Source organism: Eschscholzia californica, unplaced genomic scaffold (genome assembly GCF_041429995.1).
Source record: "Eschscholzia californica isolate CP2 unplaced genomic scaffold, dmEscCali1.0.p SCAF_2, whole genome shotgun sequence".
Lineage (NCBI taxonomy): Eukaryota > Viridiplantae > Streptophyta > Magnoliopsida > Ranunculales > Papaveraceae > Eschscholzia > Eschscholzia californica.
This window is the reverse complement of record NW_028238309.1, coordinates 2,930,754-2,940,881: the sequence shown is the minus strand read 5'-3', so window position 1 is coordinate 2,940,881 and position 10,128 is coordinate 2,930,754. Positions and strand designations below refer to the sequence as shown.

General features: G+C 35.8%; 1 long non-coding RNA gene and 1 pseudogene across 4 annotated transcripts; one reads left to right on the top strand and one right to left on the bottom strand.

Annotated features, from left to right (window-relative positions):
* Positions 1-542: 542 nt before the first annotated feature.
* LOC147555271 (putative inorganic phosphate transporter 1-7 pseudogene) lies at positions 543-3,435 on the bottom strand (annotated as a pseudogene). 2 transcript variants are annotated; one of them, XR_015235175.1, is made up of 2 exons: positions 3,282-3,435; positions 543-2,413 (listed from the first exon to the last, which is right to left on the bottom strand). The product of XR_015235175.1 is annotated as a putative inorganic phosphate transporter 1-7 pseudogene, transcript variant X1 (transcript). The 2 variants fall into 2 exon arrangements; XR_015235176.1 differs by having other exon boundaries at positions 3,294-3,435.
* Positions 3,436-6,491: 3,056 nt separating this feature from the next.
* Positions 6,492-9,269, top strand: LOC147555270 (uncharacterized). Of its 2 annotated transcripts, none has more exons than XR_015234964.1 (3): positions 6,492-6,848; positions 8,125-8,252; positions 8,734-9,269. It is a non-coding gene; the product is annotated as an uncharacterized LOC147555270 (long non-coding RNA). The 2 variants fall into 2 exon arrangements; XR_015234963.1 differs by having other exon boundaries at positions 6,498-6,848; positions 8,722-9,269.
* The last annotated feature ends 859 nt before the right edge of the window (positions 9,270-10,128 follow it).

Genomic DNA, 10,128 nt, shown 5'->3' with positions numbered 1-10,128 from the left:
TAAGGTCTTGCGAGAAGTAGCGACAGAAACTAAAGTCGATGGGCTATGGAGTAAGCTGAAGGCAAGGTATATGACGAAATCTCTAACTAATCGTTTGTATCTAAAGAAGAAATTATTTAGTTTACATATGCTAAAGGAGAATCGTTGAAAGACCATATGGATGAAATCAACCGAGTATTCTTGGATTTGACAAATATAAATGTCAAATTTGAAGATGAAGATAAGGCAGTATTTTTGCCTGCGTCCCTGCCACCATCATATGAAAGCTTTGTTGATTCTTTTATGTCTGGTAAAACAACTACGACATTGGAGGATGTTAAGCAGCATTGAACTCCAAGGAGTTGAGACAAAGGTAAATGGAAGAAAGCGCTTCCGGAGATGGTTTGGTTGTAAGGTGAAGGACGCAGCATCTAAGCGGTGGGAAGGGCCGATCGAAGTCTAAATCGAAACCTAGGAAGTACAGGTGCTTTAATTGTAAGAATGAAGGACACTTCAAGAAGAAATAATGTTGTTGACGTCGCACAGTAGAGAAAAAACAAAAGTTGCCAATAACCAAGTCTAACATTAATGATGTGCAAAATACATAATGTTTTTTTAAGTTAGACTCTTTCCTCTTTCAATGTACTCAAAAACAAAACAAAAAAGCAAAACAATAGGAAAACTTTTACAAATCAAATGAATCAGTAGAACGAGTACCTGCGGAACTCAGTTTATTCAAGAAGCTGATCATAAATAAACATAGCAAACCAAATTTCATAACGGTCAAACAAAGACTAGTCTTTTCTTCAGTATCCAACTATGCTTCTCCTTGGGTTGTTCGGTGCGTTCCAGTTGGGGCGACTTCTTCGGTATCACGAGACATCTCTTCGAGTGAGCGACCCTTGGGTTCTGGTACAAGCAAAGTGAAAACCATTCCGACAAAGTTGATAACACCAAGCATAATGAGGGAATTCTTGACCCCAATACCAGGGGGATAACCGGCATCCGTCTTAGTTGGATCCTTGCTTTGTGCTGCATATAAGAAACCAAAAGCACCAACTATAGCACCTGCCTTACCAGCAGCAGCTGAGATACCATGACATGTTGTCCTGAGTCTGGATGGGAAAATCTCAGCCGGCACGATGAATGTAGTACTATTAGGTCCAAAGTTAGCAAAGAAGAAAGTTAGGGCATAAAGTATAACAAACCCATATCTATTCTCTGGCATTATCCAGTGATTATAAGGTATAGCAATTGCAAACATGAAAACGGTCATGAAAAAGAAACCCATCATTTGAATCCAAAATCGACCGATATAATCAATGAAAGCTACCGTGAACCAGTACCCAGGAACGGTACTACCAAGAGCAATAAAAGTCTGAGCTTTAGCAATTCTGTAAACTTCATCAATGGCATTCATGGTTTTTGCAGGTGGAATCCATCCAATAGCTGAAAAGATATCCTTCTGAAACAAGTTTTGACTGTAAAAGGCGATATCGAGCAAGAACCAAGTACTTGTTGTTCCAAGCAAGTGAAGACCGTGTCGGCGAAGAAACTCAGACGAGAACAACCCAAATGAATTGGAGGGATCTGCAGTTAATCTCTCCAACTTCTCTTCTTCAGCTTGAATCTCAACATTTAACACCTTAGACATTTCCGCAGCTGCTCTTTTCGCATTCTTTGCTACAAGTGCAGTATAACGAGCAGTTTCGGGCATTTTCATACGCCAGTAGTAGGTTAAAGCCGCTGGTAATGCGCCAAACATAAGAATTATACGCCAAACGTAGTCTGCTTGTGGCACCGTCGATGCAACAGCATTTACTTCGTAAGTTGGAGCGTCGTATTTTGCTTTGAAAGCTGCAGCTACAATAATGGAGAAGATTCCACCACCTAGAATCCCAAAACCTTGCATAGCGAAAACAGCAGCAATGAAAGCACCACGAGTTTTCTTGTTCGCATATTCAGACATGATAGTTGCAGAAAGTGGGTAGTCACCACCTATACCAAAACCAAGCCAGAATCGAAAGAAACAAAGGGTAGCTATGACAGATTTTGGTGTGTTTCCAAAAGAAAGCCCCGAAGCAACGGAACAAACAACCATTATCAAAAGAGTTAGACCATAAACACGTTTTCTACCCATTTTATCACCAAGCCATCCGAAGAAGAGCTGGCCAGCTAGTGTTCCAACAAGAGCAACACCATTAACAGATGCAGCCACAGATGGGGGTAAACTTCCAGGTTTGGATGCTCCGTCAACGTGGTAGTAAATACGCCCTAGTAGTTTTGTGACTAGGGATACGCAGAAGAGATCATAAGCATCTGTGAAGAAACCCATGCCAGCAATCACAATAGCTGTGAAATGGTAAAGTTGTGTCTTTGCCATGTCAAGTGCCTTAAGCACTTGAAGTTCATCTCCTGCCATGGCTAAGAGTACCTGCAAAATGGGTACTTCTTGTTAACAATTAAGAACCCAAATTCATTTCTTGGAGTAATACTAGTTTAAAGTTAGATCGATTCAAATTGATCCGTAAAACATGAAAGCTCGGTCTACTTCATTGGAATGTAATGGCTCTAAGATCATCATGTATGATTTTTACTCAAAACAAAAATGATTCTTTGGGTGTATCTTGGTTGAAGTTTCTTAAATATGTATCCCTTTTATTTTTATCTTAGATGAAATATGGGTCACGTGAAAAAACAGTTATGCCTAAAATTTGTAAATACAAATAGTATAACCGTTTACTTTGTTGTAAAATAAAGTATTTGTAAATAGAGATATTTGATATATCGTGGAAGCGACTCTTAAAACTCCTTTTGAGACGAAATATTACTCATGAAAGACTTGGACAAAGAAAAAAAAAAGTCAACATACAAAAAAAACTTCTTAGTCTAAAAATAAGTATTGCTTTCTAATATTTATGTAAAATAAAGTATATGGTAGGTAGTTAAACTTTTAGAGATATTCCATTATATCGTGGAAGCGACTCTTAAAACTCCTTTTGAGTCCAAAAATTACTCATGAAAGACTTAGACAAAGAAGAAAAAGTCAATACATATAAAGAACTTCTTAGTCGAAAAATAAGTATTGCTTTCTCATATTTATGTAAAATAAAGTATTTTAGGTACTTAAGCTATTAGAGATATTTGATATATCGTCATATCGTGGAAGCGACTCTTAAAACTCCTTTTGGGACCAAATATTACTCGTGAAAGACTTGGACAAAGAAGAAAAAATTAACATATGTGTGTGTGTGTGTGTGTAAGAGAGCTAGCTCTATTTAAGTTTAGGAATCATCTATTACCTTTTAGCTCACCTCTTCCTCTTCTTTGAAGATAATTGAGAACAAGAGTGAGGGAGACAGATGGTTTAGTAGGAGGATGATAAGAATTAAGGAATGAGAGGTTGGTATTTAAATGAAGTTGAGAACTTAAGAGTTGTTTTCATTGAAGAGAATCAATTAAAAGGGATATACCCTAATCAAGTTATATCCTTTTTAAGTCAACTAATTAATTTATTTTAATAAAGCTTTTGATTGTCATTGATTGGGATTATCCTCTTTTTCTTTACTCTCAACAGCTGTTCACATCCAAGACAATATCAACAAAAATATAAAGTCAATTTCTAGTTTAAAATGTTTAATTTAAATAAAAGTCAAAATTTCAAAATGGTTTTTACTTTTTAAGAACATCTCCAATTAGTTACTGAGAGAAAAATTCTATTAATTTTAGATGTTAAGTATGAGAAATAATAGATTTATAAATTGTGTCTTTGCAATGCGAGATTATTTGGAGATATTCTAATATAAAAAATTCTCTAATATGAACACTTTCAAAATCGAATATTACATTAAATAATTGAAGTGACATCTAGAGATCCTCTACTATTTTTTTCCATGTCATCATGGAATATCTAACATTGAGGGAATTCTATTTAAAATCTAATGCTAATTATTTCTTTCACTTTAATTCGGTTTTATTTTATTTTTTTGATTAAGTGTCTCTTAGGTATCGTTTGGTAACACTAAAAATAAGTTATTTGTTACAATTAACAACGCGAAAATTTCCATCACTGCCTCTATCATACCTCCATCACGACCATCATACCTCCACCTCAGCTAAAACCGCACCATCATACCTCTACCATTACCATCACCACCGTACCTCCACTACCATCACACCTTAATCACATCTCAACCTCCACCGCATCTCCATCACCATAGCTCCAAGGCTTCATCATCGCTACTACGCCCCGATCCCATGTCTCCAAGGCTTCACCACCACTACCACCTATATCACCACCACCTATTCCACAAGAATAATTGTGAAAATCATATATAAATTCAACTAAAATAAAGCATCTTCATGAGGAAAAAAATAAAAAAGTAAATTCCTATACAAAACGAACTTTTTGTTTTTTTTTTTTACCTATAAACATCATTTTTTCCGTTGATAATTTTTTCTTTTTGGAAACAAAAGTAATTTTTACTAAAGCAAAAATATTTATATTTTTGGGTTGCCAAACTACACCTTAATGCCTTCTAAGTTAACCTTTAATTAAGATTTTAATGTATGAATAACAATATGTTAAAGGAGTAGGGATAACAAAACATTGAAGTTTGAATATGAAAATGATATGATATCTAGAAATTTAATCGAGGAGATCATATTAGTTACAATACAAATCAAAGATTTTGTCGCATCGTAAATCTAACAATATCTTTATTTTATGATCCAATTATGACCAATAGATATATGAATTATTACTCAATCATATAGTTAAGCAACTATTATCTTGTAAATGAAAATAATCTAGTAGTTTGTTATCTGATTTTAGAAAAATAGCAGATTAACAAAACAAAATAACTTGGTAAACGAAGCATTTGGAACAAGATTAAGAATATAAGACGTGCTTATCTCATGCACAACATTAACCTACCCTCTAGTTTTAGAAAAATAGCGGATGTCCATCTCGAAAATTAAGATATTATATACTTTGAGAATATTAATAGTACATTCTCATAAAAGATACCTCTAGCTATGAACTTAATGAATCTATATCCATCACTAATAAACTTTGTCAACTTATTAATATCTATGAACTATTCAGACGGATTAGTTTATTTTGACAGAAGATTGCTTTTGAATAACAATATATATATGTATATGTATATGTATATATATATATTTGTGTGTGATAATGTAACCGAGATCGTGACTGTCATATATTATGCAAAATTGTCGGGGAAGCAACCACTTGTATAGTTGTATTAAACAAAACATATAATAAAACTTCCATCGCAATGTTGACTATTGGGGAAGATAATCATAAGGAAATTGATCGATCTCCTTAGTCGTTACGATTGGGTTGTATAGTTTGATCTTAAGCACGGGCGGTAAACTTTCCTCTTTAGTGTTGGTGTTCTTTCATATGAGCTAATTTGTAATTAGCACATATGAATTTAGCTAATAGACTGTTAGTATTTATAAATTAAACATCTTAGCAGCTATTTTGACTACGAACTTTCAATGGTTTCCCACTTCAACTTAAAAGCTATCCGTACTTTTTCCGTTTCAATTATTTCTCGAAAATAAATAAAAAATCAAGTGGAGTTTATGTACTTATTTTTATGTAAGTAGAGACTATATATATATATATATAAGTAATTATAAATGTGTATTGATTGAATAAATTTGGGTAAAAAATTGGTTAATAATGCATTATATATTGATTGTAGAGTGGATAGTAAGAAATCAAGGTAATATAGTATACTAAATTACAAAGTCTTTATGATACATCTAAGTTGACAATGAACCCAATTTTAAAAAATAATTTAGTTTGCTAAAGTCAATTATAACAGTTTATCAAGAACAAAAAAATCAATTTAACATATTTATTTTAGTAGTTATGGTTATGGAGTCGAATAGTTTCTAGTGACACTCCTAATGTCTAGCAATATAGTTTAGGTCTTACATTTCTCTTGGTTGATAGCTATTTTATGAGTAGGCTTCCCTAAAATCCTGAATTTGCCTAACAAAAGCATAAATTAGTAAAAAATTCCTTAGTCGAAAAATAACACACATTTTACTTAACTTAATTGATAGTGCAAGTGTTTGATGTTTACGCGAGAGCAGATTTTCTCTCTCTCTCTCTCTCTCTCTCTCTCTCTCTCTCTCTCTCTCTCTCTCTCTCTCTCTCTACTTAACGTTTTTATATAGAGTATCCTAAAACGAACACTACATTTAAGGACTAGGTCCTAAAATCTATTATTTTTCGACTCTAATGAGTCGAGTAACGTAGGTCAGCCCTTTTACTCGGGTTTATAGTTTAGGTTAATTTTTTCAGGAGGAGCCTATGTCCGTCACCAGAATTTAACAGGTCGGGTGGGTAGTGTCCTTTACGGGGTTTGGACATACTGTTTGTCCATCAGAGTCGGACATCTTGCGTCGGAGCGAGTAGTGACCACACGGGTTTCGACCAGTCTGTTTTCCCAACGGATCCCGCCACTCCATTCGTGCTTCTGGCTCAATTCCCACTCTCTTAGTATCAATAGACCGGTATCGAGCCACGGTGAACCTCCATGTCAAACCAACCTTGAAGCAACCCTTCGGGTTGCATCAATCTAAAGTTGGGGCGGTTGGGGCGAGCGCGTGTGTTATTAGTTGGCGCTACCGCGAGTACAAAATTTCATGTTTTTGTACTCTGAAGAAACCCAAGAAAAGTAAAGAGGGAAGATTCTTCATGATGGGAGGTAAAAATGAAGGAACCAATCTTAGAAACCCTTGCTTGACGATGCATCAACCATGGGCTTCTCTTGTCGTTTACGGTATCAAACCTGTCGAAGGAAGATCTTGGTCTTCTCCTATCAGAGGTTATTAAATTACCCTAATATCAATTTTATTTCTTATTTGGGGAGATAAAGGAATGATTTTTATTCAATTGAATTTCTTATTTACTCATTGGGAAAATCACTAAGCAAATTAGTTAGTAAATGAGAATTTAGTGAAGTTAGGAGTAAAACATTCAGGCATGGGTATGTTAAAATGGTTAAGATTTTGACATTGGTTGATTGACTTGATTATGAACATAAATTAGGGTTTGTGTAATTGGGTGTTTTCTAGAATATTATTTTGTGGGTGATATGATAAATGACTGAGTAATTTGGAAATGTTGCTGGAACCTTGGTTCGATGATTGTACATGCTTAAGAATTCCTCTCCATATTCTACACCCATAAACTTGCTTCTTATTCCTTGTCCGTTCCTGCTCCGACTCCCCATAATTTTCTGTCATTGTGCGTCACCATAGCTCCGCCTTCTACATTGGACCTCCACAGCCATTTAGGGAGCAAGGCCTCATTCATTAGTCATTGCCTTTATGTTTTATCCCCAATCCTCGTATCCTTTCCCCTTTTCACAGGATTTTTCATGCTACCCGGTGCATTCTTTTGCCTGCTGCTTTGTTATTCTAGAAAAAATCACATCTTTTTGTCGATACTTTTGATAACTTGAGCAGGGGCTTGGAATAAGGTTAGGAAGTAAATAAGCAGTGATGTTAGAACTGCTTTGATTAATGTTAGCTTGCCTCCCTTTGATATGCTCCTGGCGTTGCATGCTGATAATTTTCGGTCGATCCTCTCTATAACAGGGTCCCATAGGGCTGAGACTCTATACCCACCCTTGTCCCAAAGGCAGCCTTCGGTATGAAGAGGGTAGCTGTCCCCCTTTGCAATCCAGTATCTTCATGCAATGTTGATTAGGACTCCCTGTTTCTCTACCATGTACTGATAAGAGGAAAGAGTTGGAAAATTTTACCTTGAGGCCTGATTTGTTCTGCATCTTCATCAACAAAGAACAGTGTATCATCTGCAAACTGCAGGTGATTCACAGACGTGCCACAGTTTGATGATTGAAATCCCTTTTCTGCCAATAATTAATATCTGAAGTTTAGGTCTTCTTTTAAAGAAAACTCGTGATTTGGGTGGTTCACAGTTCAACGTACAAGAAAATAGTACGGGAACACTAGAGATACTGAGAAAACACATTCACCTAACAAACACAAAATTTGTTCTCAAGTTCAAACTTATTTTATTGTTAACTTTGAGTCTGATCATGCCGTATAAACTGAAATTTTGAATATTCGTTCCAGGTACATATAGTATTGCTCGTTCGCTGATGTTATAGGCTTCCAATTCTGAAAGAAACTTTCTGTGTCACGTGGTGTTATGTGGAGGTAAAGATGAATTGCCGATCCAAGAGTGCATTACGGCTATGAAGGTGTGTACATATTTAATTTTTATTTCCTTCAAGTGACTTCTATAGATATATAGTTCATGGAAATGCTGAATGAATCTAGAATTAAATTTATTTGTTTTATGTTTAGATTAAATTGGTAAACACTTTAGTCAGTAATGTGTATTGAAAGCACTCATCTTAATAGCATGAATAATCAACATTTTGAAAAGTCTCATGTAAGTACAAATCAAATTGTTTACTTAATGTGCATGCAGAAAGACTTTTACTATTTCCATTAATTAGTCGAAAATCATGACCTATTTTCGGCCCTACTTATAGTTACGGACCACATTACAACTTCATTTTTTCGTTATTCCTGACCTCTTTTTTTTTTCTTCATTTTGGTTTAGTTCACATTTTACACGCATTTGACTTGTTAGATCTTAATTTCTTGTGTTTTTTCTTCTCTATATAACATTTGTTATCTAGTTGTTGATTTTCAGAATCGTAGTTTGCTTTTTAGACTGCAGCAATGGGTGCAATTCCATCTACAGGTCTTTTGCTTGTGTTATTGATTTGTGGGGTGCTTGTTCCGAATTTGGAGAGAAGAGGCGGTGATGGCTACGGTGAAGCAGCATCTGTCAACCTCCGCCATTTGGAGCCTCGGATGGAGGTGTTGAAGAGTGATGTGTTCCGAAAGATGGGTCGAGAAGGTGGAAGAGAAGTATATTTGTTAGGTCGATCACCTAACTGGGATAGACCACGATCTCCTATGGCTAACACTAGTCCAAGGGGCCCTACTCCTCCAGCCTACTGATTAAGCTGAGAAATTCTCTCTCGTTATGGTTTTGTTGCTCATCTTTCTTTCTGCAAGTGAAGGTAGAAAAAAGTTAATGGAGAAGTGGAAAGGCAGTAAAGAATACGCAGTAGAATGCTAAGAGAGAAAATAAGAAAATAGAGTCCCTAGGTATCTTTTTATTACTTGAACTTTTGTATATTTTTACGTTTTTCATACATGCCTTGAATAAGAAAACAGGGTACTTAGGTATCCTTTTATTACTTGAACTTTCGTATACTTATATGTTTTTATATTGGGTTATTTTGCGAAAGGGTCGTACACAAGTACCATGTTTTGCGAAAGGGGCATGACCATTTATTATTTTGTAAAGGGGTCATGGACTAGGATTGACCAGTTAAATTTTAACGTCGTTTAACATCGTTAAACATTAACACCGTTAACTCTAATTACATTACTTACAAAGTTATGGTGTAGGTATTTGATGTTTACAGGATATGGAGTAGACTTTGACTTGTAACATCTTCTAACATTACTCCTAACAAAGTGCTAAATCATTTATATTGAGTACTCTAAAATGGCTCTCACTTTAACCGTTAGTTCATAAAATCTTTTGTCCGTCTTCTCTACTAAGTCGGGTATGTGTGGTGGGTTTTTAACCAGGCTTATAGCTCGTGTAAAATTTTCTTAGGAGGAGTCCAAGTCCGTGCCCCAAAACTTAGCTAATGGGGCAGGGCAGACAATGCCCATCCCACGCTTTGGGTAGTCCGTTTACCTACCAGACTACGACGTTCAGCGCACTGCGAGTAGTGCCCCTCAGGGCAGTTCGTTTCCCCACCGGGTCGGTCGTTCCATCCAGGCTTCCTACTGTCGGCACTATCTCATTTTTTCGAGAATTCGACTACGGTGTACGTTAGTCGTTACAAGGCATTGATACATCATGAAGATGAAATAAACATGATAACCGCCTAATTCAAACGAAGAATGAAAGAGGGATAAAACCCAACAAATTATTAAATTATTTATAGCCTAAACTACATGGAATAAATTTTGATGACAAAATCGATTCCACCGAGACTCGATTCCACGACCTTATAGACTTAAGAAGGATGTCCAACCACT